The sequence below is a fragment of the Hibiscus syriacus genome, unplaced genomic scaffold (genome assembly GCF_006381635.1).
Source record: "Hibiscus syriacus cultivar Baekdansim isolate YM2019G1 unplaced genomic scaffold, ASM638163v2 tig00110830_pilon, whole genome shotgun sequence".
NCBI classification, from domain to species: Eukaryota; Viridiplantae; Streptophyta; class Magnoliopsida; order Malvales; family Malvaceae; genus Hibiscus; species Hibiscus syriacus.
In genome coordinates this window covers 2,442,592-2,466,723 of record NW_024062881.1, presented here as the reverse complement: position 1 = coordinate 2,466,723, position 24,132 = coordinate 2,442,592, and the positions used below count along the sequence as shown (strand labels likewise).

Below are 24,132 nucleotides of genomic sequence, written 5' to 3'. Positions count from 1 at the left end.
CATTTGCGCTCGTATGGCCACATACATCATGTCTTGCACCCTTAATTTATTTAAACACTTCTTCATTTAACCATTTTCTTCCGACTAATCCATAAATATTTAATTTTACGATCCCTGACTAATTTTCGACTCATTCCACCCTGACTCTTTTGGTGAAAAGTGCACCAAATATTAAGACAAACTATAAAATTTTGAAAAAGAGGGATGCAACATAAGGACTTTCGAAGAGGTCACCTATCCTAGTAATTCTTTCGTCAAGAACGCTTAATTAAAAAGTTCTGATAGGATCTGATGCATTTGTGTTGGTATGATCGCACCTATCATGTCTTGCGCCCTTAAATTATTTAAATGCTTCTCTATGTAACCATTTTCTTCTGAATAATCATTAAAATATTTAATTTTTAGATCTCAGACTCTTTTATCACTCGTTCTACCCTGATTCTTTAAAAAACGACAACAAAAATTATGATAAAGTATAGAGTTTCGAAAAAAGAGGCGAGGACTTTCCAAGCGGTCTCTAATCCTAGTACAACTCTCACCCTAACATTTTTAACTGCAAAATTCTAATGGGATCCGGTGAATTAGATCTTGTGTGATAGCTCCCATTATGTCTGTCACCATTATTTTTCTTAAACACTCCTCCCTGTATCCATTTTCTTCCAACTAATCATTAAAATATTTAGTTTTCAATCCTCTACTCATGTCCTGCTTGTTCCAACCCAACTATTTTAAAGAATACAACACCAAAAAATTTAAAAGATAGAATTTTGGAAAAAAAAGGTGCAACACGATGACATTTAAGGAGATCACCCACAATAATACTACTCTCACCCAAGCACGCTTAACAACAAAGTTTTGATGGGATCCGCTGCATTAGTGCTACTATGATTGAACCCATCATGTATTGTGTCCTTAATTTATTTAAACAGTGCTCCATGTAACAATTTTCTTCTTACTAATCCCTAAAATAATTAATTTTGTGATCCCCGACACTTTTTCCGCTCGTTCCACCTCGCCTCTTTTAAAAAGAACAAAAATTAAGATAAGGATAAAATTTTGAAAAAATAGGGAAGCAACACGAGGACTTCCCAGGAGGTCACTATCCTAGTATTACTTTCACCCAAGCACACTTCACTAGGGAGTTCTGATGGGATCCGGTGCTTTAATTCTCGAATGATCACACATATCATGTCTTGATCCCTTAATTTATTTAAACGCTTCTCCATTTAACCATTTTCTTTTGACTAATTCGTAAAATATTTAGTTTTGCGATCCTCAAATCCTTTTCCGCTCGATCCACACCGAGTATATTAAAAAACAATTCCAAAAATTAAAATAAAATATAAGATTTGAAAAAAAGGATGCAATACAAGGGCTTTCCAGGAGGTCACGTATCCGAGTACTACTCTCGCCTAAACACGCTTTACTACGGAGTTATGATGGGATCCGATGCATTAGTGCTCGTATGATCGCACCCATCATGTCTTGCACCCTTAATTAATTTAAATGCTTCTCCATGTAACCAATTTCTTCCGACTAATCCTTAAAATATTTAATTTTACGATCCTTGACTCATTTCCAGCTCGTTCCACCCCGGCTCTTTTGAAAAAAAGAACACCAAAATAAAGATAAATATAGAATTTTGAAAAAAATGGATGCAACACAAGGACTTTCGAAGAGGTCACCCATTCTAGTAATTCTCTCGCGCAAGCACGCTTACTTGCAAAGTTATGATAGGATCCGATGAATTTGTGTTGTATGATTGCACCTATCATGTCTTGCGCCCTTAATTTATTTAAACACTTCTCCAAGTAACCATTTTCTTCTGACTAATCCTTAAAATATTTAATTTTTTGATCCCCAAATCTTTTATCGCTCGTTCCACCCCGACTCTTTAAAAAAACAACACCAAAAATTATGATAAAGTACAAAGTTTTGAAAAAGGGGTGCACAACACGAGGACTCTCCAAGAGGTCGCCAATCCTAGTACTACTCTCACCCAGGCATGATTAACTGCAAAATTCTAATGGGATCCGGTGAATTAGTTCTGGTGTGATAGCACCCATTATGTCTGCCACCCTTAATTTTTTTAAACACTTCTCCCAGGAGGTCACCCATCATAAAACTACTCTCGCACAAGCACGCTTCACTGCGAAGTTCTGATGGGATCTGGTGCATTAGTGTTGGTATGATTGAACCCATCATATATGGTGCCATTAATTTATTTAAACACTGCTCCATGAAAAAAATTTATTCCGAGTAATCCTTAAAATATTTAATTTTGCGATCCCGACACTTTTCCCAGTCGTTCCACCTCATCTCTTTTAAACAAACAAGACAAAAATTAAGATAAGGTATAGAATTTTGAAAAAATAGGGATGTAACACGAGGACTTCCCAGGAGGCCACCCATCCTAGTACTACTCTCTCCCAAGCACACTTCACTATGGAGTTCTGATGGGATCCGATGAATTAGTGCTCTTATGATTACACACATCTTGCCTTACGCCCTTAATTTATTTAAAAAGTTCTCCATTTAACCATTTTTTTTCCGACTAATCCTAAAATATTTAATTTTTTGATCCAAGGCTATTTTTCTGCTCGTTCCACCATGCCTCTTAAAAAAACAACTCCAAATACTCAGATAAAGTATAAAATTTTGAAATAATAGGGGTGTAACATAAAGACTTCCTGGGAGGTCACCCATCCTTGAACTACTCTTTCCCATGCACACATTACTACGGAGTTCTAATGAGATCCAATGCATTAGTTCTAGTATGATTGCACCCATCATGTATTGTGCCCTTAATTTATTTAAATGCTGCTCTATGTAACCATTTCCTTTCAAATAATTCGTAAATATTTAGTTTTACGATCCCCGACTCTTTGTCCACTCGATCCACACAGAGTCTATTAAAAAACCATTACCAAAAATTAGAATAAAATATAAGATTTGTAAAAAAGAGGGGTGCAATAAAAGGGCTTTCCAAGAGGTCACACATCCTAGTACTACTATCGCCTAAATACGCTCCACTACGGAGTTCTGATGGGATTCGGTGCATTAGTACTCGTATGATTGCACCTATCATGTCTTGCACCCTTAATTTATTTAAACGCTTATCCATGTAACCATTTTCTTCCAACTAATCCTTAAACTATTTAATTTTACAATCATTGGCTCTTTTCTCGGTCATTCCACCTCAGCTCTTTCAAAAAAATACAACACCAAAAATTAAGATAATGTATAAAAATTCAAAAAATAAAGTAGGGTACAACATGAGGACATCCCAGGAGGTCACCTATCCTAGTACTACTCTCGCACAAGCACACTTCACTATAAAGTTCTGATGGGATTCGGTGCATTAGTACTCGTATGATCACACACATCTTGTCTTGCACCCTTAATTTATTTAAATGCTTCTTCATGTAGCCATTTTCTTTACACCAATCCTTAAAATATTTAATTTTGTGATCCGAGACTCCTTTCTCGCTCGTTCCACCCCAACCCTTTTAAAGAAAACAACACTAAATATTAGGATAAAGTATATAATTTTGAAAAGAAGGGTGTAACATTATAACTTCCAAGGACGTCACCCATCCTAGTACTACTCTAACCAAAGCACAGTTCACTACGAAGTTCTAATGAGATCTGGTACATTAGTACTGGTATGATCTCAGCCATTATGTCTTACGCCCTTAATTTATTTAAACGCTTCTCCATGTAATCATTTTCTTCTAACTAATACTTAAACATTTAATTTAGTGATCCTTGACATTTTACATCTCATTCCACCCCGAATGAAAAAAAACACAAAAAATTAAGATAATATATAAATTTTAAAAAAAAATGGGAGCAACACGAGGAATTCCCAGAAGGCCACCCATCCTATTACTACTCTCACCCAATTACGATTGACTGCGGAGATCTGGTAGGATCCGGTACATTAGTGTTTCTATGATCGCATTCATTATGTCTTGCGCCAAGAATTAATTTAAACGCTTCTCCGTGTAACCAGTTTCTTCTGCCTTACCCTTAAACTATTTTATTATGTAATCCCGACTCCTTTCACGCTCCTTTCACCTCGTCTCTTCTAAAAAAAACACCAAAATTTAAGATAACGCATAAATTCTTAATGAAAAAAAGGGAACAACATGAGGACTTCCTTGGAGGTTACCCATCCTAGTACTACTCTCGCCCAAGCACACTTCACTATGGAGTTCTGATGGGATCCGATGCATTAGTGCTCGTATGATCGCACACATCATGTCTTGCACCCTTAATTTATTTAAATGCTTCTCCATGTAACCATTTTCTTTCGACAAATCCTAAAATATTTAATTTTGTGATCCAAGTCTCTTTTTTCGCTCGTTCTAACCCGACTCTATTAAAAAAACAATTCCAAATATCCAAATAAAGTATAAAATTTTGAAATAATAGGGTGCCTAGTACTACTCTCGCCTAAGCACGCTTTACTCTGGAGTTGTGATGAGATCCGATGCATTAGTACTAGTATGATCACACCCATTATGTCTTGTGCCCTTAATTTATTCAAATGTTGTTCCATTTTACCATTTTCTTTCCACTAATTTGTAAAATATTTACTTTTGCGATCCCTAGCTCCTTTTCCACTCGAACCATGCTGAGTCTATTAAAATAACATTACCAAAAATTAAAATAAAATATAAGATTTGAAAAAAATAGGGGTGCAATACAAGGGCTTTCAACGAGGTCACCCATCCTACTACTACTCTCGCCTAAACACGTTTCACTACGGAGTTTTGATGGGATCCGGTCCATTAGTGCCCCTATGGTCAAACCTATCATGTATTGCACCCTTAATTTATTTAAACGCTTCTCCATGTAACCATTTTCTTCCGACTAATCCTTAAAACATTTAATTTAGTGATCCCCGACTATTGTCACTATTGTTCCACCTCGAATTAAAAAACAACACAAAAAATTAAGATAATATATAAATTTCAAAAAATGAGGGTGCAACCCAAAGACATCCCAGGAGGTCACCCATCATAAAACTACTCTCGGCCAAGCACGCTTCACTGCAAAGTTCTGATGGGATCCGGTGCATTAGTGCTGGTATGATTGTACCCATCATGTATGGTGCCATTAATTGATTTAAACACTGCTCCATTTAAAAACTTTCTTCCGAGTAATCCTTAAAATATTTAATTTTTCGATCCCGACACTTTTCGTTGTCATTCCACCTCGTCTCTTTTAAATAAACAAAAAACAAAAATTAAGATAAGGTATAGAATTTTGAAAAAATAGGGATGTATCACGAGGACTTACTAGGATATCACCCGTCCTAGTACTACTCTCTCCCAACCACACCTTACTACAGAGTTCTGAGGGGATCTGGTGCATTAGTGCTCGTATGATTGCACGCATCATGTCTTGAGCCCTTAGTTTATTTAAACGCTTCTCCATGTAACCATTTTCTTTTGGCTAATCCTTAAAATATTTAATTTTGTGATCCCAAGCTCTTTTCCCACTCGTTACACTACAGATATTTTAAAAAACAACACCAAATATTAAGATAAAGTAAAAAAAAAGGAGTGCAACAGGAGGACTTGCCAAGAGATCCCCTATTCTACTACTAATATCGCCCAAGCTTGCTTTACTATAGAGTTCTGATGGGATCTGGTGCATTAGTTCTCGTATGATCGCACCTATCATGTCTGGTGCCCTTAATTTACTTAAACTTTTAATTTTGTGATCCCCAACTCTTTTACCACTCATTCAACCTCGAAACATAAAAATAAAAAATAAGATAAAGCATAAAATTTCAAAAAAAAGGGTGCAACACGAGAACTTCCGAAGAGGTCACTAATCCTAGTACTACTCTCCCCCAAGCACGCTTAATTGAACAGTTTTGATAGGATTCGGTGCATTAGTGTTGGTATAATCACACCCAACATGTTCTGCATCCTTAGTTTATTTAAATGCTTCCCCATGAAACAATTTTCTTCCAACTAATCCTTTAAACATTTAATTTAGCGGTCCCCGGATCATTTCCCTTTTATTCCATCCCGAATGAAAAAAAAACACAAAAATTAAGATAATATATAAATTTCCAAAAATAAAAGGGGAGAAACACGAGGACTTCCTAGAGGGTCATCCTAGTGTTACTCTCGCCGAATTATGGTTGACTACAGAGTTCTGATGGGATCCAGTGCATTAGTGCTAGTATGATCGCACCCACCATGTCTTGCGTCACTAATTCGTTTAAACGCTTCTCCGTCTCAGCATTTTCCTTTGACTAATCCCTAAACTATTTAATTTCATGATCATTGGCTCTTTTCTCGGTCATTCCACCTCAGCTCTTTTAAAAAAATACAACACCAAAAATTAAGATAATGTATAAAAATTAAAAAATAAAGTGGGATACAACATGAGGACTTCCCAGGAAGTCACCCATCCTAGTGCTAATCTCGCACAAACACACTTCACTATAAAGTTCTGATGGGATTTGGTGCATTAGTGCTCGTATGATCGCACACATCATGTCTTGCGCCTTAATTTATTTAACTGCTTCTTCATGTAGCCATTTTCTTTACACAAATCCTTAAAATATTTAATTTTGAGAACCCATTATCCTTTCTTGCTCGTTCCACCCCAACCCTTTTAAAGAAAACAACACTAAATATTAAGATAAAGTATATAATTTTGGAAAAAAGGGTGTAACATTATAACTTCCCAGGACGTCACCCATCCTACTGCTACTCTCGCCAAAGCACAACTCACTGCAAAGTTCTAAAGAGATTTGGTGCATTAGTACTGGTATGATCTCACCCATCATGTTTTACGCCCTTAATTTGCTTAAACGTTTCTCCATGTAATCATTTTCTTCTAACTAATACTTAAAACATTTAATTTAGCGATCCCTGGCTTTTTTCCATCTCGTTCCACCCCGAATGAAAAAAAACAACACAAAAAGTTAAGATAATATATAAGTTTTTTAAAAAATGGGTGCAACATGAGAACTTCCAAGAAGGCCACCCATCCTAGTACTACTCTCACCCAATAACGGTTGATTGCGGAAATCTCATAGGAAGTGCATTAGTGTTTGTATGATCGCATTCTTTATGTCTTGCATTACGAATTAATTTAAACGCTTCTCCATGTAACCAGTTTCTTCTAAATAACCCTTAAACTATTTTATTTTACGATCCCCGACTCCTTTCATGGTCTTTCCACCTCGTATCTTATAAAAAAACAACACCAAAAATTAAAAGAATGCATAAATTTTTCAAAAAAAGAGGGAACAACACGAGGACTTCGAAGGAGGTCACCCATCCTAGTACTACTCTTGCCTAAGCACACTTAACTATGGAGTTCTGATGGGATCCGAAGCATTAGTGCTCGTCTGATCCTAAAATATTTAAACGCTTCTCCATATAACCATTTTCTTTTGACTAATCCTAAAATATTTAATTTTGTGATCCAAGACTTTTTTCCACTCGTTCCACCTCGGGTCTTCAAATAAACAATTCCAAATACTCAGATAAATACATTACCAGGAGGTCATCCATCTTAGTACTACTCCGGAGTTCTGATGAGATCCGATGCATTAGTACAAGTATGATCACACCCATAATGTATTGTGCCCTTAATTTATTTAAATGTTGTTCCATTTAACCATTTTCTTTCTACTAATTCATAAAATATTTAGTTTTGCGATCCCCAACCCCTTTTCCACTCGATCCACGTTAATTCTATTAAAAATACATTAATACTATCACCTAAACACACTTCACTATAGAGTTCTGATGGGATTCGGTGCATTAGTGCTCGTATGATCGCACTTATCATGTCTTGCACCCTTAATATATTTAAAGCTTATCCGTGTAACTATTTGCTTCCAACTAATCCTTAAAATATTTAATTTTACGATTCCTGACTCTTTTCAGGCTAATTCTCCCTGGCTCTTTTGAAAAAAAAGAACACCAAAGATAAAGATAAAGTATAAAATTTTGAAAAACAATAGGGATAAACACAAGGACTTTCAAAGAGGTCACCCATCCTAGTAATTGTCTCTCCCATGCAAGTTTAATATCAATGTTCTGATAGGATCCGATGCATTTGTACTAGTATGATCGCACCTATCTTGTCTTGCGCCCTTAATTTATTTAAACGGTTTCCATGTTACCATTTTCTTCCGACTAATCCTTAAAATATATAATTTTTGATCCCCGACATTTTTATGGCTTGTTCCACTCTGAGTCTTTAAAAAACAACACCAAAAATTATGATAAAGTATAAAGTTTCGAAAAAAAGGTGCACAACACGAGAACTTTCAAAGAGGTCACCAATCAAGCTGTCACCCTTAATATTTTTAAACGATTCTCCGTGTATCCATTTTCTTCCAACTAATCATTGAAATATATAGTTTTCGAACCTCGATTCCTGTTCTGCTTGTTCCAACCCATCTCTTTTAAAGAAAACAACGCCAATAATAAAGTTAAAATTTGAAATTTTGAAAAAAGGGTGCAACACAAGGACATCCCAGGAGGTCACCCATCATAAAACTACTCTCACCAAAGCACGATTCGCTGCGAAGTTCTGATGTGATCCGGTGCATTAGTGCTGGTATGATTGAACCCATCATGTATTGTGCCCTTAATTTATTTAAACACTGCTCCATGTAACTATTTTCTTCCAAGTAATCCTTAAAATAGTTAATTTTACGATCCTTGACACTTTTCCCGCTCGTTCCACCTCGTCTATTAAAAAAAACAAAAAAACAAAAATTAAGATAAGTTATAAATTTTCAAAAAAAAAGGGATGAAACACGAGGACTTCTTAGTAGGTCATCCATCCTAGTACTACTCTCTCCCAAGCACACTTCACTATGGAGTTCTGAAGGGATCCGGTGCATTAGTGCTCGTATGATCACACACGTCATGCCTTGTGCCCTTAATTTATTTAACGTTCTCCATTAAACTATTTTCTTTCGACTAATCCTAAAATATTGAATTTTGTGATCCAAGGCACTTTTTCCAATCGTTCCACCCCGACTCTTTAAAAAAAACAACTCCAAATACTCAGATAAAGTATAAAAGTTTTAAATAATAGGGGTGCAACACGAAGACTTCCCTGGAGGTCACCCATCTTAGTACTACTCTCACCCAAGCACACTTCACTGCGGAGTTCTAATGAGATCTGATGCATTAGTACTAGTTTGGTTGCACCCATCATGTCTTGTGCCCTTAATTTATTTAAATGTTTCTCTTTATAACCATTTTATTTTGACTATTCCGTAAAATATTTAGTTTTATGATCCTCGACTCCGTTTCTACTCAATCCACACTGAGTCTAATAAAACAAATACCAAAAATTAAAATAATATATAAGATTTGAAAAAAAAAGGTGCAATAGAAGAGCTTTCCATGAGGTCACCCAACCTAGAACTACTATCTCCTAAACACGCTTTACTACGGAGTTCTGATGGGATTCGGTGCATTTGCACTCGTATGGTCACACACATCATGTCTTGCACCCATAATTTATTTAAACACTTCTCCATTTAACCATTTTCTTTCGACTAATCCATAAAATATTTAATTTTACGATCCCTGACTCTTTTTCAACTAATTCCACCCCGACTCTTTTGAAGAAAAGAACATCAAATATTAAGATAAACTATAAAATTTTGAAAAAAGAGGGATGCAACACAAGGACTTTAGAAGAGGTCACCTATCCTAGTAATCCTCTCGCCAATCACGCTTAATTGAAAAGTTCTGATAGGATCCGGTGCATTTGTTTTGGTATGATCGCACCTATCATGTCTTGCGCCCTTAAATTATTTAAATGCTTCTCTATGTAACCATTTTCTTCCGAATAATCTTTAAAATATTTAATTTTTAGATCCCAGACTCTTTTATCACTCGTTCCACCCTGATTATTTATAAAAAAAATGGCACCAAAAATTATGATAAAGTATAGAGTTTCGAAAAAAGAGGTGCACAATACGAGGACTTTCCAAGCAGTCGCCAATCCTAGTACTACTCTCACCCTAACATTCTTAACTGCAAAATTCTAATGGGATCCGGTGAATTAGTTCTTGTGTGATAACTCCCATTATGTTTGTCACCATTATTTTTCTTAAACGCTCCTCCCTGTTTGAAAGAACACCAAATCAACTCTTTTAAAATATTTAGTTTTCATTCCTCTACTCTTGTCCTGCTTGTTTCAACCAAACTCTTTTAAAGAATACAACACCAACAAATTTAAAAGATAAAATTTTGAAAAAAAAGGTGCAACACGATGATATTTAAGGAGGTCACCCATCATAATACTACTCTCGCCCAAGCACGCTTCAAAGCAAAGTTCTGATGGGATCCGGTGCATTAGTGCTACTATAATTGAACCCATCATGTATTGTGCCCTTAATTTATTTAAACAGTGCTCCATGTAACAATTTTCTTCTGACTAATCCCTAAAATAATTAATTTTGTGATCCCTGCCACTTTTTCTGCTCGTTCCACCTCGTCTCTTTAAAAAAACAAAAATTAAGATAAGGATAAAATTTTAAAAAAATAGGGAAGCAACACGAGGACTTCCTAGGAGGTCACCATCCTAGTATTACTCTCGTCCAAGCACACTTCACTAGGGAGTTCTAATGGGATCTGGTGCTTTAGTTCTCGAATGATCACACATATCATGTCTTGATCCCTTAATTTATTAAAACGCTTATCCATTTAACCATTTTCTTTTGACTAATTTGTAAAATATTTAGTTTTACGATCCTCAACTCATTTTCCACTCGATCCACACCGAGTATATTAAAAAATAATACCAAAAATTAAAATAAAATATAAGATTTGAAAAAAAAGCATGCAATACAAGGGCTTTCCAGGAGATCACGTATCTGAGTAATACTCTCGCCTAAATACGCTTCACTACGGAGTTCTGATGGGATCCGGTGCATTAGAGCTCGTATGATCGCACCCATCATGTCTTGTACCCTTAATTTATTTAAATGCTTCTCCATGTAACCAATTTCTTCCGACTAATCCTTAAAATATTTAATTTTACGATCCCTGACTCTTTTTCCAGCTCGTTCCACCCCAGCTCTTTTGAAAAAAAGAACACCAAAATAAAGATAAATATAGAATTTTGAAAAAAAAGGGATGCAACACAAGGAATTTCGGAGAGGTCACCCATCCTAGTAATTCTCTCGCGCAAGCACGCTTAATTACAAAGTTATGATAGGATCCGATGTATTTGTGTTGTATGATCGCACTTATCATGTCTTGCCCGCTTAATTTATTTAAACACTTCTCCAAGTAATCATTTTCTTCTGACTAATCCTTAAAATATTAAATTTTTTGATCCCAAACTCTTTTATCGCTCGTTCCACCCCGTGTCTTTAAAAAAAACAACACCAAAAATTATGATAAAGTACAAAGTTTTGAAAAAGAGGTGCACAACACGAGGACTTTCCAAGAGGTCGCCAATCCTAGTACTACTCTCACCCAGGCATGCTTAACTGCAAAATTCTAATGGGATCCGGTGAATTAATTCTGGTGTGATAGCACCCATTATGTCTGCCACCCTTAATTTTTTAAAACACTTCTCCGTGTATCCATTTTCTTCCAACTAATAATTAAAATTTTTAGTTTTCAATCCTCGACTCTTGTCTTACTTGTTCCAACCCTACTATTTTAAAGAAAACAACACAAAAAATAAAGTTAAAATATAAAATTTTGAAAGAAAAGGTGCAACACTAGGACATCCCAGGAGGTCACCCATCATAAAACTACTCTCGCCCAAGCATGCTTCACTGCGAAGTTCTGATGGGATCTGGTGCATTAGTGTTGATATGATTGAACCCATCATGTATGGTGCCATTTATTTATTTAAACACTGCTCCATGTAACAATTTTATTCCGAGTAATCCTTAAAATATTTAATTTTGTGATCCCGACACTTTTCCCAGTCGTTCTACCTCATCTCTTTTAAACAAACAAGAAACAAATTAAGATAAGGTATAGAATTTTGAGAAAATAGGGATGTAACACGAGGACTTCCGAGGAGGCCACCCATCCTAGTACTACTCTCTCCCAAGCACACTTCACTATGGAGTTCTGATGGGATCCAACGCATTAGTGCTCTTATGATTACACACATCATGCCTTATGCCCTTAATTTATTTAAACGCTTCTCCATTTAACCATTTTTTCTGACTAATCCTAAAATATGTAATGTTTTGATCCAAGGCTCTTTTTCCGCTCGTTCCACCATGCCTCCTAAAAAAACAACTCCAAATACTCAGATAAAGTATAAAATTTTGAAATAATAGGGGTGTAACACGAAGACTTCCTGGGAGGTCACCCATCCTTGAACTACTCTTGCCCATGCACACATTACTGCGGAGTTCTGATGAGATCCAATGCATTAGTTCTAGTATGATTGCACCCATCATATATTGTGCCCTTAATTTATTTAAATGTTGTTGTATATAACCATTTCCTTTCAAATATTTTTTAAATTATTTAGTTTTACGATCACCGACTCCTTGTCCACTCGATCCAAACCGAGTATATTAAAAAACATTACCAAAAATTAGAATAAACTATAAGATTTGTAAAAAAAAGGGGTGCAATACAAGGGCTTTCCAAGAGGTCACACATCCTAGTACTACTATCACCTAAATACGCTCCACTACAGAGTTCTGATGGGATCCGGTGGATTAGTGCTCGTATGATTGCACCTATCATGTCTTGCACCCTTAATTTATTTAAACGCTTATCCATGTAACCATTTTCTACCGACTAATGCTTAAACTATCTAATTTTACGATTATTGGCTCTTTTCTCGGTCATTCCACCTCGGCTCTTTAAAAAAAATACAACACCAAAAATTAAGATAATGTATAAAAATTGGAAAATAAAGTGGGGTACAACTTGAGGACATCCCAGGAGGTCACCCATCCTAGTACTACTCTCGCACAAGCAAACTTCACTATAAAGTTCTGATGGGATTCAGTGCATTAGTGCTCGTATGATCACACACATCATGTGTTGCACCCTTTATTTATTTAACTGCTTCTTCATATAGCCATTTTTTTACACCAATCCTTAAAATATTTAATTTTGTGATCCCAGACTCCTTTCTCACTTGTTCCACCCTAACCCTTTTAAAGAAAACAACACTAAATATTAAGGTAAATTATATAATTTTGAAAAGAAGGGTGTAACATTATAACTTCCATAGACGTCACCCATCCTAGTACTACTCTAACCAAAGCACAGTTCACTGCGAAGTTATAATGAGATTTGGTGCATTAGTACTGGTATGATCTCACCCATCATGTCTTACGCCCTTAATTTATTTAAACGCTTCTCCATGTAATCTTTTTCTTCTAACTAATACTTAAACATTTAATTTAGTGATCCCTGACATTTTACATCTCATTCCAACCCGAATGAAAAAAAAAACAAAAAATCAAGATAATATATAAATTTTTAAAAAATGGGAGCAACACGAAGACTTCCCAGAAGGTCACCCATCCTATTACTACTCTCAACCAATAACGGTTGACTGCGGAGATCTGATAGGATCCGGTACATTAGTGTTTGTATGATCGCATTCATTATGTCTTGCGCCAAGAATTAATTTAAACGTTTCTCCGTGTAACTAGTTTCTTCTGACTAACCCTTAAACTATTTTATTTTACAATTCCCGAATCCTTTCACGCTCCTTTCACCTCGTCTCTTCTAAAAAAAACCAAAATTTAAGATAACGCATAAATTCTTAAAGAAAAAATAGGGAACAACACGAGGACTTCCCTGGAGGTCACCTATCCTAGTACTACTGTCGCCCAAGCACACTTCACTATGGAGTTCTGATGGGATCCGGTGCATTAGTGCTCGTATGATCGCACACATCATGTCTTGCACCCTTAATTTATTTAAATGCTTCTCCATGTAACCATTTTCTTTCGACAAATCCTAAAATATTTAATTTTGTTATCCAAAACTCTTTTTTCGCTCGTTCTAACCCGGTTCTTTTAAAAAAAATTCCAAATACTCAAATAAAGTATAAAATTTTGAAATAATAGGGGTACCTAGTACTATTCTCGCCTAAGCACGCTTCACTCCGGAGTTCTGATGTGTTTAATTGTTGAAAGCCCCAATTTGTTGACCATGTATGTGCTTGCAATGTTTATACAACTTCCTCCGTCAATAGCTACAATATACACTTTACCATTTACATGGCAATGAGTGTGAAATGTGTTTGTTCTTTTCTGTTCATCCTCCAATATTTGGAAAGATGGAAGATCACAAGACATTGTTAGTATATAAAAAAATTAAAACCTTACTAGCATGCTCACAAAAGCCTCATTTGGTCACTCTAAAGAAAATTAAGATTTCACTCCACTCACACTCGTGTTTACACTCATTGATATGTTCTTGGATTTTTTGATCCCCCTTCTGATCTCACCATCTCTTATGCATTTTTCCGCTCGATTCTCTCTTGTGGGTCCTTTTTAAGAATTAACTCAAGATTGAGCAAGTCTCTTTAGTTTATGTGTCAGTTTACAAATGGTTAGGGATAGAAATGGTTACGATATAGGGCAGGATAGAAAAAGGTTTAAGAAAATAATAAGGTAATGGAATAAGAATAGATGAAAGAATAAGAAAATGAAATAGTAAGAAAGTGAAGATAACTTACAACTCAAGTTGTAACACTTACTATATTCCTTCACAAGAAACAACAAGGATACCTCCTTCTGGTTTGTTGTTGGGCAGATTGTATTGTGCTTCTCTTTGTACTTTGCAACTTGCTTCTCTTTTTTTTCTTTTGATTTTTTTTCTTTTCTTTTGCACTCCAAATTTGATGTAGGAGTATTTTTCTTTTCTTTTTGTTTTTCTTCTTTCTTTTTCTCTTTTTGTTGATTTTGTTGAAGCACTTGATTGTCAATCTATCAAAGCTCTGATACCACTTGATGTAAGGCTAACCAGGCTTCTTCAATAATGGAGAAGTTGGCAGCCTTGTTGTTTCCCGATCTAGGAGAGACACCAAATGCTACACTTAAATTAATAAGAAATCTACACAATAAAAAAAAGAAATTATATATTGAAAATAAGAAATGAAATAAAGAAATGAAAGGATAAGAAATAAAATGGATAGAGATGTTATCAAAGGTAGGCTGCGGAAGTGTTGTAGAAATCTACTTCAAATGCAATGTCTTGGCCTCCAATGGTGATAATGGATGTTGACTTTGATGATAGATGAAAGATGATTTAATGGTGAAGGAAAGGTAATGAAAAGGTGATGATGTTGGTATGAAGGTGATGGAATATGGTGATGGTTTAAGTAGTATCTTAAGTAAGCCAAAGAAGAAGCAAAACTATAAGAAGTTTAACCCCATTCATTATAAAATTAAATAAGGGATGGTATGAAAGGACTTGATCCCACTAGTTATGGAAACTAGGAATTCGATGTATCAATGAAAGGGATTGACGCCATAAACTTTAGAAAATCTTGCTTAATCGATATAGTTCTAAAAAGAACATGAAGAGTGAATAATATCACAAAGGGTTGAGTTTACAATGGAAATACAATAGCATATATATAGTTTTCAAAGGGTTTAGGCTGAATAGACACATGATGGTTTGGCTATGGTTGAAACCCCTTTGAAAACACATGATTTTCAATGAAAATACATAATTTTAATGAAGATAAATACTCTTGGCCGAATGGTTATGTGTTGGTTCGGCCCTAAGGACGTTTTGAATGCATTTGGAAGTTATTTGGGCGCTAAAATGAAGAGGAAGGAGTCTTTGGCCAAAAAGGAAGCACCCCTTGGTGTTTTGGCACCTATTTAATGTCACATGGAGTGCACGTGCTTGAATGATGCACATGGTAGCCTACTTGAACGCACATGGGTCTTCATGCAAGGCTTTGGTGAGGTTGTAACCATAGGATGATATCTTGAAGTCCATGGAATGAAGATAGGTAGCAACTAGGCGTGACTTAGCTTCCAACGTGCATCTAGGTGTCATGGTATTCAATGGGCAGCAACTTTTCATGAAAGGTCACATTTGTGGAAGGTAACCTTTCATCATTTGAGCTACTTTCCATGTGTTTGAGATGAAGATGAGCTGGCCATAGATGAATTACATGAAGATGAGTCATAGGACAGCTCCTTGTGAAAAGGCACCTCTTGGAATAGAAACTCTTCGTGAAAAGGTACGAATCCACAAAAATTGACCTAGACCATATTTGAAGTACTCTGTGTGGTGGTAATGTTGGTTCAACTCTTCAGCTAAAATGAGACATCTAGCTAGCTCAAGTCAGCTATGAGCTCAGGGGTCAGCTGGAAACTTTGTCCCAAAATGTTCTTGATGATCTCCCGAGTCATCCTATGTAAGTTTTCCTAGATCCTTATCCTTAGTTAAGCACAAATTTATCTCCCATCATGTGACTGAATATTCACCTACAAAAGCATATAATGATGTGAACTATAGGATATAATAATAACTCATGCATCATATGATAATGAATGAATATTATTATTATTATAACTATAGATTATATGCTTGAATATTAATCAATGATGCAAACCATATAATGAATGATTGCCCATGTTATGATAATTCAAGTATAGTCTAATCTGCAAATGTATGCTTATAATAATATATAGTGCATAAATAAGTAAATATAAGATAAAGTAAGGTAGAACTCCCTTATATTGATCTTGATGGATTTTCAATGATGTGAGTATGTCATGCAGAAAGTTGGTGCTAGACAGGATCACATCATCCTCCCCTTCTTTTGGGCAATTTGTCCTCAAATCGAAATGTGACTTCTCCAAATTGTACGCCCATACATAGGTCATCTTTATGAAATGATTCTTATCAAAAATCACATCCCTTGAATAAGTTCCTTGAGTGTCGATGACCTGAAAAGAGAAACGAATCTCATAAGTAAGAGAATGATTAAAGATAAATAAGTGAAATAAGTACTCCCTGTCTATGTTTTCTGGATGGTCTAGAGTCATGTCTTTTGAAGACATATTATCTTTAATGATCATATCTCTTGTTACCCCAAAAGACATATTTTTTAGCTCTAGGGAACCTTGTGGTACAACCTTGTGCATAGGATGAAAGTCTGGTCATGTGCATCATCTTGGGCGTGCATGGTCTTCCTCCAAGCTTTCTTGAGTGTGTAGCTAGCTAGCAAGCAAGGGGCTGGTTGTGAATGAGCTTCCTATATGAGACCTTACAAGCTTCATAATAGCACATTCAGCTACATTCAACTGCTATTGATATCACTTTTAGCAATTCAACTTCAAATAGTCCAACTAGCTGAGATTAGCTAGCCATGAGCTCCTCCCAGCTGAATTGAGCTTCCCTTAGTGTTCCACGAGCTGCCATGTACTTTGTGAGTTGTTTGTGAGCTGGATATGACTTCCAAATGCTCCACCAAGCTGCCCCAACATTTTTCATGCTCCAATGTACCTACATGTGCAAGGAAACAAGGTAATTCCATGGAATTGAGCTGATATGAGATAAATACCTTGTTGTAATGCATGATTATGGTATTATGAGCTATGATTTATTGTCATGAGAAAAATATATCATCATATAATATGTGTGAGCTAATGTATAAAGCCTAAGAGCTCAAATGAATGCATATGAGCTGATAAAATGAATGACAAGTATGTTGCCATTATATAAATGTGATGAATCATGCATAATATGATTGCAAGACTATTCTAACATGCTTAACATATCTAAATAACAATGTGCATCTATTGTGAAGATGTGTTCATGCTAAGTTATTTATTAATTACATAACTAGTAGCCTTAACATGAGATGCATCATAATAGCATATATCATTAAACTAGTATAAAGTAAATGTAACATAAAAATGTTTAAGAGTACTTCCTTTGTAGGTGAAAATGTGCTTGCATCATCCCCCATTCTTTAGGGTGATTTGTCCTCAAATTGAATCCTTGCATAGCTTCACGTTTATTTGCTAAAAGAAAGCATCCTTTGAATAAATGTGTTCTTCCAATAGGCATCATTTCACAAGATCTCCTTTTAGGCCTTTCTTTGGAATTTAAGTTACCAACAAGTACCTTTTTGTAATGATCTTGTTCTAGGAATATCCCTTTTGGAAGTGACCTTTTATGTGGTTGGTCCTAAAAAGTGAGGAGAGATGAGATTTCAAATGAAGAGGTACTTACCTTTTGAAGATTAAGACCCTTGATGAAGAGTTGTGACTTTGAATCCCAACCATCACCATTTTTCATAGGAGGCCCTTCATTTTCCATGAATGAATCATCATGTTTCTTCATGAAGAAGTTTGGTTTCATGTTTTGATACATGCATGATCATGCCCAACATTCTCAGTAAGTTGATTTTTCCATGGACATTTTTCATTGCCATTTCTAAGGGAGTTCTTCCTTACCCTATCTTATATTATATCATTTATACATTATATCCTATCACAAGCATGCATTCACATGTTAGTATAAATTATCATATTAGTATTTCCATCCTATGCGTAGTTGATCATGTTTTTCATATCATTCAAATATATGCTATGATTACATATCATTTCTTAGGATATTATGATTACATGTTTCCATTTATCAATTATTACCATGTTATATGATATTCACACAGACAACATATTCATATCTTTTTAATTGATGCACATTGTTATTTCAAGTAGGTTCAGTATTTTAGAATAGTCTTGCATTCATTTAAGCATGATTCATTACATTCATGAAATGGAAGTATGCTTAATTATTCATTTCTTAGCTCATATATATTCATTTTATATCCTAGGCTTTATCCATTAGCTCACACATATTATATGATGATATATTCAGCTCATGAAGGTATTTAGCTCATATCAGCTCAATCCCATGGAATTACCTAGTTTCCTTGCACATGTAGGTACATTAGAGCATGAAAAACGTTGGGGCAGCTTGGTGGAGCATTTGGAAGTTATATGTAGCTCACAAACAACTCATAAAGTACATGGCAGCTCGTGGAACACTAATGAAAGCTCAACTCAGCTAGAGGAGCTCAAGGCTAGATAATCTCAGCTAGTTGGACTATTTGAAGTTGAGTTGCTAAAAGTAATATCAATAGTAGCTGAATGTAGCTGATTATGTTGTTATAAATCTTGTAAGGTCTCGGCTATGAATCTCATTCACAACCAGCCCCTTGTTTGCTAGCTAGCTACACACTCAATAAAGCTTGGAGGAAGACCATGCACACCCAAGATGATGCATATGACCAGCCTTTATCTTATGCACAAGGCTGCATCACAAGGTTCCCTAGAACACCCATGTGCATGCCATATGACCAGCAACCATGTGTCTTGCTTGTGGTCTCATTTAGCCGCCAAGATGAAGAGTCATCTAACCATTCAGCCAAACATCATTTCCTCTCCCATTTGGCGCCAACATGAAGGGATACAAGTACTATTCGGCCATGAGACATTGATGTAAGGTAATTTTACCTCGTCAATTAATTATGGATCTAGGAAAGAAGTAAAACAACCTATTTAAGTGAATGACTCAAATAGATGGTTAGGTGGTAGATTTAAAGGTGAATAGGTAGGCTATTTATGATATGAGAGATGGTAGCGGAATGATGTTATGGCTATGGTTTGGTTAATGAAACAATGGAATAGTTGTGAGGGTAGTATCTTACAGAAGATTCAAAGAAGAACCAATGCTATAGAGAGTAAACACACAGACTTTATATTGTTTCTTTAAGGGTTAGTAACAAGGACATGGAACCACTATCTATATGGAGATATGATACGATCCAAACTAGCTCCAACTTTCTCCATGACTTGAACACACCATGGATTTTATTCAAAGCTGATTCTAAGGGAGTTTTTTCTTACCTTATCTTATATTATATCATTTATACATTCTATTCTATCATAATCATGCATTCACATGTTAGTGTAAATTATCATATCATTCATACCATTCTATGTTTAGTTTATCATGTTTTTCATATCATTCATATCTATGCTATGATTACATGTCATTTATTGGGATATTATTATTACATGTTTCCATTTATCATTTATTATGAATACCATGTTATATGATATTCATGCATATAACATATCCACATGTTTATATTAATTACTACACAATGATACTTCAAGCATATTAGAATAGTCTTATAATCATATTAATCATGATTATCAAATATACATCAAGGCAGCATACTTATAATTCATTTTATTAGGTCATATGCATTCATATTAGCGCTTAGGCTTTATGCATTAGCTCAAACATGTTATAAAATGATATAATTAGCTTATGACCATCAATCATAGCTCATATTATCATATTCATGCATGGCAGCAAGGTATTTAGCTCATATCAACTAAATGCCATGGACATACCTTGTTTCCTCGCACATGTAGGTACATTGGATCATAGCACACGATGGGGTAGCTTGGTGGATTATTTGGACATCATATGCAGCTCACAAACAGCTCACAATGTACATGACAGCTCATGGAACAATAAGGAAAGTGTAATTCATTTGTAACTAGACCTTTTTTTATTAATACAATTGAGATTATTCTCTTTCTTAAGTCTTGGTGACTTTTATCGACTTATCAAGTATTTTTTTATACTTGTGGCATTAACCCCTTCCCCTTTATACTTCTGGTTCCTAGTTCTTATAACTAGTGGGTCAAAGTCCTTTATACTACCCCTTAAAGAAGTAATATAAAGTCTGGGTCTTTGCTCTCTATAGCATTGGTTCTTCTTTGAGTCTTCTTTAAGATACTACCTCACAACCATCCTTTTGTTTCATCAACCATAAACCATAGCCATATCAACCATCTTCCTCTTCCATTAATCATTATTTAAATAGCCTACCTATTCACCCATACGTTTACCACCATTAACCATCTATTTTGAGCCATTCACTAATGCAGATTATTTTGCTTCCTTCCTAGATCCACAATCAATCGATAAGGTACAAGATCCTTACATCAAGCGATAATAAGAGCTTTGGTGGAAGAAAGCAACGTGCAACAACAACAAAAACAAAATACAAAAAGAAGTGCAAAGTGAAAAAAATAAAGTAAAATTCAGCAAAGAAATTGAAAGCACTCAAAAAGGAAGAAAAAGAAAAGAAAAGAAAAAGAAAGAAAGATGAAGCACTCATCAATAATTCTCATCCCAAGCTATTCAAGTAAGCCTTTTAAATTGATTGTGGTGATAGAAGGTTGTATAGTGACTTTGTGTAAGTAACCCCTTTTATTCTCTTCTTTCTATTTCTAAGCCACTTGATACAGTTCAACCTAGCCTCACTTGGATGGATGGTGAAGTCAAGGAAATGATGAAGTATGGAAATGAAAGTAGAATGAAGATGATTGAGATAGAAAGATAAATATGGCAGCGGAAAATATATATAAGTTGGTGATATGTTTAAAGGGGATGATGAAGTATGGTAATGGAAGTAGAATGAAGATGATTGAGATGAATATGAAAAGTAGTATCTCAAAGAAGACTCAAAGAAGAACCAATGTTAAAGAACAAAGACCCAGACTTTATATTGCTTCATTAAGGGATGGTAAACAAGGACTTTGACCCATAATCTATAAAGAGATAGGAACCAGAAGTATCAGGGTGACATAGATAGGGGTGACGCCAGAAGCATAAGCTTCATAAGTTGACAAAGTTCACTTAAGAACTAAAGAGAGAAACTCTCACAAATATTTGATTAAACAAAGTAAATTGGTTTTATTACAAATGAATGGAAAACTATTTATAGGCCTAAGAGTTCATGGTGTGAATACAAAACATTTAATGAGTGAACCTTCCTGGATGAGTGTTCATACTTTAAGTAGATACAAATCATGGCTTAGGTGAATGAATTTTGATGAATGGATGTCCATCTTTTAATGGAATACATCATTCGGCCGAATTCATCCCACCTTGTGTGAACTTGTTGATTTGTCTTCTATGGATCAATGTTCATGAATATATCTTGGCTGAAATTCTTCCCCCTTGTGTGAACATGACTATTTGGCTTCTTGCATGAATATGCATGAATGGATGAATTTAAAACCTTTGAATGAATCCTTGCACCTCCTCACAAATATTCTGATTCATTTTAATATTCTTTTCTCGTCCAAGCATGTCTTCATTAATTCCTCCCATGCATAAGTCCTTTGAAGGAGATGAATGGTTGCAAATCCCGTATTAATTTCCAGCCTACACTGTCTTCAATAATCTGGGAATATCTCAAGTTCCAGATATCATATTGATTTGATTCAAACATTTTTGGAAAGATACCAGATAGGGGATTAAATGTTAAGAAGACTTCATCACCCAAAGATGCTTGGAACATGTTCAAAAATGTAGATCAATCTGACTGATGTGAACTGTCTGACCAACTCTTCAATTGCCTTTAGTCTTCTTAGCATCCAATGAACCTAGACAAAGTATGTAAAAAATTAATTTGATAGGAATTGAGCTATGATAATTATGAATGCATGCTTCCACCTATGTTAATAATACAAATGAGCTAACTATGAATGCATATGCATTGAATGAGTTATATAAAGATGTGAATTAATAAGTCATGCATGAATATCATATATTATACATATAAATGACAACATAAAATATTCAAGCAAAAATTAAGAATAAGATAAACATATTCACGTGACATGTAATGCATAAATGAGTACATAAATAATAAAATAAGGTAAGACTCCCTTAGAATCAACAAGGCAGAATGTCCATGAAGGGATCATGTGTTGAAGACGTTTGGTCCTTGGTATGATTGCATCATCCCCCCTTCTTTAGAGCGGTTTGTACTCAAATCAAAGGCTTTTGTCATTGATTGATCATTGGTGTAAGAAAGGATGAATGAAGATCATTATGCCTATTAGGGTATGCATGAATTTCTTTGAATCCTTCAAGTAGGTAAGGCATGCCAACTTTAGTCTTTGTACCCTTCTACATTATGAATCTTGAATAGTTGGATAATGCTCGTTTCTTTTCCTTGAATTGATGATCACAAGAAAGAACACTTCTATGTAAATGATTCAATGTGCTGCAAAAAAGAAATAAGTTAGAACATGAAACATCATTAACAATGTGAATGGACGTACAAGATTCACTAAGGTTCATGAATGGAATTTGGTTCGTTGAAACTTCCCTTTCATAAGGTTCATTGAATATTGAATATGAAGTGAATGTACTTCGAATGTCAAAGAGCACATGCTTTGGAATACCAAATGTTCCAAAATTTGGAACTTCAATAGACAAATTTGATTCACCAATTTGCAATGATATGACCTTTGGAATTACCTGCAAACCAAATGAAAGAATAGGAAGAAAAGATTGATTAGTAGAAAGTAAAACTTCCTTCTCCTCACATTCTTTTCTCTCATGCTCATGTTTATTTTGAATTCTCTCTTCAATCTCACTCTCATGTTTTACAACACACTCATCTTCACTCTCAATGCTCTTACTCTCATTTTTTATTACTCCAATGGCCTTCTCACGTAAAATCACACTCTCATTTTCAACTCCAAATGTCTTGGTTTTCTCATGATGTTCATCAATGTTTTTCTTTAGTTGAGTTTGGTCTTCATGCACTTGATTTGGTAACATTGTCACCAAGATGATCTTCTTTTCATTATGGATGAATGAGAAGTGATTGGTGAAGCAATTATGTGTTTCTTGTTTAACAAACTGCCAAGGTCGACCGAAAAAAAGATGGCTTGAATTCATGGGAACAACATCACATAATACTTCATCTTTGTATCTTCCGATTGAGAATGGTATAAGTCTTTTATTAGAGACCTTCAACTCTTCTTTGTCGTTTAACCATTGCAATTCGTATGGGCTGGAATGTTTGATCATTGTAAGCCCTAGCTTTTCTACCATATATGTGCTAGCAAGGTTTGTATGACTTCCACTATCAATGGCTACAAGACATACTTTACCATTTACATGGCAACGAGTATGAAATGCATTATCTCTTTGCTGAATGTTCTCCATTGCTTGGGAAGAGGAAAGATCAAGTAACATTGTTAGTGAAAAAATTTTTGAAATGTGGAAAATATGACCTTACCAAATTGCACAC

At 35.2% G+C, this 24,132-nt stretch overlaps 23 pseudogenes; all 23 read right to left on the bottom strand.

Moving 5' to 3' along the window:
• Nucleotides 1-1,358: 1,358 nt before the first annotated feature.
• On the bottom strand, nucleotides 1,359-1,477 carry LOC120142611 (annotated as a pseudogene).
• An 898-nt stretch (nucleotides 1,478-2,375) lies between these two features.
• Nucleotides 2,376-2,494, bottom strand: LOC120142587 (annotated as a pseudogene).
• Nucleotides 2,495-2,669: 175 nt separating this feature from the next.
• Nucleotides 2,670-2,788, bottom strand: LOC120142566 (annotated as a pseudogene).
• Nucleotides 2,789-2,964: 176 nt separating this feature from the next.
• LOC120142533 lies at nucleotides 2,965-3,083 on the bottom strand (annotated as a pseudogene).
• Nucleotides 3,084-3,265: 182 nt separating this feature from the next.
• On the bottom strand, nucleotides 3,266-3,384 carry LOC120142500 (annotated as a pseudogene).
• A 176-nt stretch (nucleotides 3,385-3,560) lies between these two features.
• LOC120142569 lies at nucleotides 3,561-3,679 on the bottom strand (annotated as a pseudogene).
• Nucleotides 3,680-4,141: 462 nt separating this feature from the next.
• Nucleotides 4,142-4,260, bottom strand: LOC120142580 (annotated as a pseudogene).
• A 729-nt stretch (nucleotides 4,261-4,989) lies between these two features.
• On the bottom strand, nucleotides 4,990-5,108 carry LOC120142575 (annotated as a pseudogene).
• Nucleotides 5,109-6,399: 1,291 nt separating this feature from the next.
• On the bottom strand, nucleotides 6,400-6,518 carry LOC120142491 (annotated as a pseudogene).
• A 759-nt stretch (nucleotides 6,519-7,277) lies between these two features.
• Nucleotides 7,278-7,396, bottom strand: LOC120142474 (annotated as a pseudogene).
• Nucleotides 7,397-8,502: 1,106 nt separating this feature from the next.
• Nucleotides 8,503-8,621, bottom strand: LOC120142477 (annotated as a pseudogene).
• Nucleotides 8,622-8,799: 178 nt separating this feature from the next.
• Nucleotides 8,800-8,918, bottom strand: LOC120142589 (annotated as a pseudogene).
• A 174-nt stretch (nucleotides 8,919-9,092) lies between these two features.
• Nucleotides 9,093-9,211, bottom strand: LOC120142596 (annotated as a pseudogene).
• A 1,060-nt stretch (nucleotides 9,212-10,271) lies between these two features.
• Nucleotides 10,272-10,390, bottom strand: LOC120142571 (annotated as a pseudogene).
• A 169-nt stretch (nucleotides 10,391-10,559) lies between these two features.
• LOC120142558 lies at nucleotides 10,560-10,677 on the bottom strand (annotated as a pseudogene).
• Nucleotides 10,678-10,851: 174 nt separating this feature from the next.
• On the bottom strand, nucleotides 10,852-10,970 carry LOC120142493 (annotated as a pseudogene).
• Nucleotides 10,971-11,441: 471 nt separating this feature from the next.
• Nucleotides 11,442-11,560, bottom strand: LOC120142520 (annotated as a pseudogene).
• A 175-nt stretch (nucleotides 11,561-11,735) lies between these two features.
• LOC120142506 lies at nucleotides 11,736-11,854 on the bottom strand (annotated as a pseudogene).
• Nucleotides 11,855-12,029: 175 nt separating this feature from the next.
• Nucleotides 12,030-12,148, bottom strand: LOC120142594 (annotated as a pseudogene).
• A 173-nt stretch (nucleotides 12,149-12,321) lies between these two features.
• On the bottom strand, nucleotides 12,322-12,440 carry LOC120142518 (annotated as a pseudogene).
• Nucleotides 12,441-12,616: 176 nt separating this feature from the next.
• On the bottom strand, nucleotides 12,617-12,735 carry LOC120142535 (annotated as a pseudogene).
• Nucleotides 12,736-12,916: 181 nt separating this feature from the next.
• On the bottom strand, nucleotides 12,917-13,035 carry LOC120142494 (annotated as a pseudogene).
• A 754-nt stretch (nucleotides 13,036-13,789) lies between these two features.
• Nucleotides 13,790-13,908, bottom strand: LOC120142551 (annotated as a pseudogene).
• Between the last annotated feature and the right edge of the window lie 10,224 nt (nucleotides 13,909-24,132).